Raw genomic sequence first — 8235 nt, 5'->3', positions numbered from 1 at the left:
TTCCATTCGTCCAAGATCCTCATGCTTCAAAAAAAGGCCCAAAATTATTCTAAGCTCTCGATCTCAAAGTTTGACCACAAAGACAATAAATGTTGGTATTAGATCCACCTTTGCATCACTTGAAATTACTGTCCATTGTTATCTCCATTCTTTCAGGATGAAGCTACTACAATGCAAACATCTTGTTCACATGACAAAGCTTGATATGTGTTTTGGTCTTGCCAGTTGGTGGCAACAGAGAGAATTTCCCCAGAAGTGTGTTTATGCATCCAAAATACAAAGGAAGCTGTGTGACAAAAAAAAGATTACTCAAACCCACACTTAATTAACATATCTGGTAGAACTAATGAAGATACTGCAAAAGGGTGAGCAAGCTCTTTGTTCTCCAGAAGAGTTTTTCAGGCTACATGTTAAAGAGGAGTGAGGGAGAACATATTAAGTGTTGTGCTGGTTTAGGTTAAAACCTATCAAAGCCAGCATTCTGTTCGCCGATTCCAAAAATGGAACCATATCTAAGAAATTTGAGCTAATGCAGTCTAGCCAATGCAATTTTCTGCATCTGCACCCAAAATAACCTCAGGAACAGGCCTAAAAACCAAGATGCTAAGATTTCTTTAGGTTGGTTTGTGTTATCAGTCTGAAAGGAGTTAAAGCAGTGGTTCACAACCTGTGGGCCCCCAGATGTTTTTGTCTTCAACTCTCAGAAATCCTAACAGCTGGTAAAATGGCTGGGATTTCTGGGAATCTCATGGCGGGTAATGAAAAGATGCTTAACATCACCGATCATTACAATAATCTGATAAGGGAAAGGCTGGTTTGAGGTGAATTCACAAAGTCCACATATGATTGCACTGAAACAAATGGAATAAACTGCAGCTTTAGGTGGGTTAGGTTAATTAGGGTGTACCTAATAATCCAGGACCAACCAAAGAGACCCCACATGTTAAAAATAACAATGCCCACATTTTGACTGAACATTCTGAACGAATTGATTATTGATTATAAATATAGTGGTTTGAGTGTTGTACTAGGATACTGCAAGACCAGGGTTCAAACACCTGCTCGACAATGGAAATCCATTTGCTGATGTTGGACAAGTCACTCAACCTTGGAGGAAGGCTAAGGCAAGCTCTCTCTGAACAAATCTTGCCAAGAAAATCCTGTGATGGAGTTGCCATATGTTGGAAATGACTTAAAGGCACAATATCTTTTTTGTAGATGTGCTGTTCTTGCTGCTGCTGCTTCTCCTGCAGACAGCTGAGGCCACAGTCGACTTGATTACCTTCTCATCTCTTTCCAGCCATTGTCATTAGAGGTTCTTCATTTTCCTCATGGCTCCTTCCAATGCTTTGTGCCCATCTTGCATTCTTGTTCTTTTCCTTCATTTGTTGGTGCTTCTTCCCTTTGCTTTGTTTCCCTTGCAGGAATTGCAATCCAGCCCAGTTCTTTTTGGCAGCAAGAGAGACTGGCTAAGAATCTTTAGTATTTTGTAATACTTAATTCTGTATATACCATACTTAGGTTCTTTGAAATTAATTAATTTTTGCCATGGATGTCAAAAACAATTGGCAAATAATGATCCTACTGAGAAAAAAACATGAAATATAGTTGGGTCCAATTTGGACTAACTCTCATGGCCTTGCAGAAAACCATTGCATTTTGGACTTGCATTTATTTTAACTCAAAAAGTTTGTGATAAGGAAGAGAATTGATGCAGGTGGGAGTTCTTTTTATTAGTACTAGACTGATAAATATTTCTGTCTTTTCTCACACTATTTAGCATAACCTGTTTCTAATGGTGTAGCTTAATGTTATCAAACATAGTACAGGTAGACCCCAAAATAGGTTTTAGAGGTTTGTTCCTAAGGGTTAACACCCCTTGTGGTGTTTGTTTTGCTGTCTGTTCCCCTGTTCAGAAGATTTCACCTCACTTTTTGTCCCTGTGGTAATTAAAATTTGAAAAAATTGACTTGTTCTGGAAACAAGGATTGGTAGTAAAACTTCAGTGGAGACCCTCTTTCCCCATGATAATTCTTTCAGGAGTGAATTTCCCTTCCTATGGAGAGATTTCTCTCACTTCCTATTGTTTCATCTCTGTTCTTAACTCTGAGTTGTTTGTAAGTCAGAGGTTTGTGACTCAGGAACTGCCTGTAAAAGTATAATCTCAAAATATATTTTAAGTCAAACCTCCCAAAGTTTAAGAAGATACTAGGGGTTTATATGTGTGTGCATGTTAATGTAACTGGAGTGTGTAGCTGTTGTGGGGGGTGTAGCATTTCGGTCTGTGTACGCATGCAAACAAGACTATGGTGTTGAGAGAGGTATAGTGATGATTTGCGCATGCATTTTCATAAAAGAACAATCAAGGTCCATTTTGCCCACTCTGCAGTAGAGAGCTGCTCGACTATGGGAAGAAGAGAATGGAGTGTATGTTTGTAACAAAAAAGAGACATTCATAGCAGATGCTGTTATGCATATGTGAAAGAGATTATTATATATGGCTGTACAGTAAAGATGAGAGTGCTGGTAATTATATGTAATCCTTCTGGTTTCCCCCCACTCTGGCACTTTATGACATATCAAGTACTGCAGCTGCTTTCAAACTGTTTTATTGCAGTCTTTTATTATGGTTTGTTCTTTTTATATATTGAGTCACCTTGAACTCAGCAATGATAGGCAGGATATAAATAGTTTAAATATGTAGATAAATTGCATAATATTAATACCAGTAAATAAAATCTGAGATAACCTGTTTCAAGCATACTATTTCACAAAATGAAAACTGATTGTGATGAAGCCATAGTCTATGGTGAGTAGTGGTAAATAATAGAGCACAACTTAAAAGGAAACTATTCAAATTTGGCTCTTCTCCCTTTGATTATACCTTCTATCACTTCTGACATGTGGACCCTGAGTATTTCCAAATTGAAATCTAAGTCTTTGGTCTGCAGTAGTTCCCCAGACAGCTCTTGGGATGCCCTGTTTGTTTTCCATGGACTCTTATAAGGCATGGTTGCTTCCACAGCCCTTGAAAAGAGCTGACTCCTGGGAATCAAGACTAATCTAATCCATGTCTGTATAAATTCTGCCTTAGAGCCACTTCTTAAGATATCGAGTAAAAACCTTTGCTGGTCCTCTGGGTCTCATAATGTCAGAAACTGAAATCTGCTTTGCCCTGTCCAGCTATTGTTAATTAGAATCATAGAATCATAGAATAGTAGAGTTGGAAGAGACCTCATGGGCCATCTAGTCCAACCCCCTGTCAAGAAGCAGGAAATCCCATTCAAAGCACCCCCGACAGATAGCCATCCAGCCTCTGCTTAAAAGCTTCCAAAGAAGGAGCCTCCACCACAGCCCGGGGGGGAGAGTTCCACTGCCGAACAGCCCTCACAGTGAGGAAGTTCTTCCTGATGTTCAGGTGGAATCTCCTTTCCTGTAGTTTGAAGCCATTGTCCCGTGTCCTAGTCTGCAGGGCTGCAGAAAACAAGCTTGCTCCCTCCTCCCTATGACTTCCCCTCACGTATTTGTACATGGCTATCATGTCTCCTCTCAGCCTTCTCTTCTGCAGGCTAAACATGCCCAGCTCTTTAAGCCTCTCCTCATAGGGCTTGTTCTCCAGACCCTTAATCATTTTAGTCACCCTCCTCTGGACGCTTTCCAGCTTGTCAACATCTCCCTTCATCTGCGGTGCCCAAAATTGGACACAGTATTCCAGGTGTGGTCTGACCAAGGCAGAATAGAGGGGGAGCATGACTTCCCTGGATCTAGACGCTATTCCCCTATTGATGCAGGCCAAAATCTCATTGGCTTTTTTAGCTGCCGCATCACATTGTAGGCTCATGTTTAACTTGTTGTCCACGAGGACTCCAAGGTCTTTTTCGCACACACTGCTGTCAAGCCAGGCGTCCCCCATTCTGTATCTTTGATTTCCATTTTTTCTGCCGAAGTGAAGTACCTTGCATTTGTCCCTGTTGAACTTCATTTTGTTAGTTTCGGCCCATCTCTCTAGTCTGTCAAGATCGTTTTGAATTCTGCTCCTATCTTCTGGACTGTTAGCTATGCCTCCCAGTTTGGTGTCATCTGCAAACTTGATGATCGTGCCTTCTAACCCTTCGTCTAAGTCGTTAATAAAGATGTTGAACAGAACCGGGCCCAGGATGGAACCCTGCGGCACTCCACTTGTCACTTCTTTCCATGATGAAGACGACGCATTGGTGAGCACCCTTTGGGGTGTTTGTTTTCATTTAGCTAAGCCTATGCAGTTTTCATTTTGGCATGTTTTAGCCCAGAGGTTAACAACTTTGTCTTGTCTGGAGGCTGGTTTCCCACCTCTAAGACTGACTGCACACATGTATCCTCTTGAAATTGAATAACAAATTGAAAATGGTCCTTAAAACAAACAGGAAATGCTTATTTTAAAGGCATGTTCCCAGTGTCTCACCTAATTTTCTTCTTTTGACATCTCTTGAAGTTTACTGCCAACATTTGTCACACATTTGCCTCTGAAGTTTGGGACGTGAATTGAAAGGGGAACACAGAGTTTACAAAACCAAGCTTGGTGGTTTTGTGGTACATGTTGTGGAAAGATTTGGCTGAAGACTGCTCTGACATTATTGGTTTACCTTTGTTAGCCTTATAATGAAACAGCAGGGGGCCATTTGGGTTTCCAGATCCTATTGAACATAACATTTCCCTACAACTCTACAAAAAGGAGTTCTCTCGTTCCTTCCCTCTTTGACTTCTTCTCTTGCTCTTTATATTTGTAAATGGTAAAAGAACCATTGATGGCCTCTTGAAGTCTATATGTTACCAATTTCCATTTTACATGCTTCTCTCACTGTTACTATACGGTCGACCAAGCAGCAGCCTTTTCAGTTTATCAGGAAGAAGTTGTTCATAACCCTTGGAAACTAGAATATACGGCATTTATGGTCAGCAGCAACTAGAATCAAACCTTTTAAAGCACCCATTTCATTTAAAGCAGACATTCCCAGCCAGACACTTTCCAGATTTTTGAGATAGAGTTCCTTTGCTAACTGGGAATTGCGTAAACTGAAGTCCAACATATCCAGGCGAATGTAGGCAGTGGGATGCTGCATTAAATTTTACAGTTATAATTCTCTGTTTTTACCAATGCGTATTTGACAGGACTGTCCTCTGCTGCTGTTGCTACATGATGATAACAACAACAATAACAACAACAACGATAACAACTACTTTATTTTTGTGTCCCGCCTCCATCTCCCCAAAGGGACTCAGGGTGGCTTACATGGGGACTAGCCTGATCAACATAGTTAAAATATAACACAGTAAAGTTCATATAACAACATCATAAAACAATATAAATCAACATCATATAACACTGTATAAAAACAACTATCGAGCAAACAACCAATGGCCTGATATAGTAAATATCTTCTGGACTCGGGCGGGCGGGCAGGTGCAGTTGTAAGGGCAGGGCTGATGGATAAAGTGATCTTATGCTGATCTTATGCTGGAACTATAGGCTTGTCCTATAGTGTAATTTACTCATGACTTTCCATCATTTTGTTGTGCTAAAGTCCTTGCATTTAACACCACTGTTCTGTGCACTGTTCTTAAATTCTGGGTATGGTGATAACACATTGGGTCTCTTTTATGCCAACCAATTTTAGTGTATGTGTCCACTCTAGCTCGCATGGCAAAATCCTATGGAATCATAGGATTTTCAGTTTAGGGAACTGGAGAGATACAAGCTCAGGATTCCATAGGATGCAACCATGGTAGTTAAAGTAGAATCATTGTGTTGTGTAGGAGGGCTCCATCAGAGGAAGCAGACTGCCAAGTGATGCTGCTCTCTCAGGCCTCGTCTACACCAGCCACTTAATCTAGGACCAGTCCAGATTAGCCTTGATAGACTATGCTGGTGGCCACTCATGTAGGTGTCCAGCCAATTTGAGACCACATTGACACCATTGGACCATTCCAATGTACTCCATGTTGCCGTTGACATTCTTTGCCGGCCACGCAACCCCCTGAAAAACACCTGGCTATTGCAGTTGCATGCTGAAATCATATTAGGGCACCTGTGAAATCAGCAAGGAGGGAGACAGAGCTACTTTCCTTCTTGCTGATTATGTGGATGCCCCCGTTCTGACCACAGAAGATAGAATAGACAGTCAGGTCCTCATGGAGAGTTATATGTCTGGTGGAGAATGACAGTGTCAACAACATGGGGACAACTTATCCCCTTCTCTGCACAAGGAAAAGGTGATGGAGGTTGTGTCTATATTGATGATGGATCAGGCCAAAATGGTCCCAATCCATCTGTCCAGATGGCTGCAAAGCCCTAGGATACTCCCAACATTTCCTGCAAAATCCAGGGTTTCCCTTGGCTTTGCTTATTGCATGGCACAGACAGATTAAGGGCTAAAAACTCTAGATACCTGAAGTGCCCATGCATAGTCAAGCTCTGGGGGTGGATATGTTTTTCTCCATTTAGACACAGCATCAGTGATATGGAGGCCTCCCGTACCTGAGTATTTAGGATCTTTGGACATAAGCAACAATGTAGGGTTATATGGAGATCCCCATTACTAAGGTCCCGGTAGCTGACACCATCACACTAATCAAACAAAACTTCCCAGAAGACATCACAGCTCTGTTTCATCATTGCCTCACCACTAGCTACTTTCAGTGGGACAATGAATTCTATTAACAGAAAGATGGGGTGGCTATGGGGAGCCCACTCAGCCCAGTAGTAGCAAATTTCTATATGTAACACTTTGAAAAACAAGCCCTAGAAACAGCACCAAAAAAAAGCCACTATATGGTTCAGATATGTTGATGACACCTTCATCATTTGGAGCCATGGGGAAGAAGAACTCAGCATGTTCCTGGACCACCTTGACAGAATCCACCCAAACATCCAGTTCACCATGGGGGAAAAAAGGAGGGAAAACTGCCATTTCTAGATGTTTGGTCATCCGCAAACCCAATCAACAATTGGGCCACACAGTCTACGGAAAACCTACACATACAGATAGATACCTTCACAAAAACTCCAACCATCACCCAAGTCAAAAAAGAAGCACAGTCAAAGCCCTGACAGACGGTGCACAAAAATCTGCGAACCTCACCTCCTCCAAGGTGAACTAAACCACCTAAACTGGACTCCACAGGCCAATGGATACTCCACCATGGACATCAGAAGAGCTGTAAGGCCAGGAACAAACCACGAGACTAAAGACAAAGCTCCATCCAGAAGAAAGGTGTTCTTACCATACATCAAGGGAACCACTAACCGCATAGGCAAACTGATGAAGGAACACAACCTACAAACTATCTACAGACCTACTAAGAAAATCCAATAAATGCTATGTTCAGCGAAGGACAAGAGGGATCCCCTCACCTCTGCAGGAGTCTACCGTATACCATGCAGCTGTGGACAAGTCTACATAGAGACCACCAGACGCAGCACCCAAACAGGAGTCAAAGAACATGAAAGGCATTGCAGACTAACTCAACCAGAGAAGTCAGCCATAGCAGAGCACTTGATGAACCAACCTGGACACAGTATATTATTTGAGAACACAGAAATGCTCGACCACTCCAACAACTATCATGTCAGACTACACAGAGAAGCCATTGAAATCCACAAGTATGTGGACAACTTCAACAGAAAAGAGGAAAGCATGAAAATGAACAAAATCTGGCTACCAGTATTAAAAACTCAAAAATCAGAACAGTAAATAAGAAGCAACACTCCAAAAACAGAGGAGTTCCAGACATGAATCAATCAGAGGCAGCTAACGACTCTGAACAAAGGATTCCCCCAGGCAGGAAGAAGCCAGGTGATGAAACTATTCAATGCTAATTAAGGTGATTAATTACAACATTCACACTGGCCTCCAACTGACAAGAGTTCTTCTCTCACCCTGGACTTTCCACAGATATATAAACCTTCCTTGCTTAGTTTCTCCACAACCTCTGAGGATGCCCGCCATAGATGTGGGCGAAATGTCAGGAGAGAATACTTCTGGAACATGGCCATACAGCCTGGAAAACACAACAAACCATCCCCATTGCACTTTGCTTGGAATGCTTAGATTTGCACAGCCAAAGATTTTGAGGCAAGCTGTCTGAAATGATTCATTCAGCTGTAAGGTGGAAATGTTCTGTGTTTAATTCAAGTGAACTTTACTCAGGACCTTGGTTTCTTACAATGATAGGTTCTGCCACAGCTTCCAGGCAATG

Source organism: Anolis carolinensis, chromosome 4 (genome assembly GCF_035594765.1).
Source record: "Anolis carolinensis isolate JA03-04 chromosome 4, rAnoCar3.1.pri, whole genome shotgun sequence".
Classification (NCBI taxonomy): domain Eukaryota; kingdom Metazoa; phylum Chordata; class Lepidosauria; order Squamata; family Dactyloidae; genus Anolis; species Anolis carolinensis.
The sequence above is the reverse complement of the archived record's forward strand: the minus strand, read 5'-3'. Positions refer to the sequence as shown.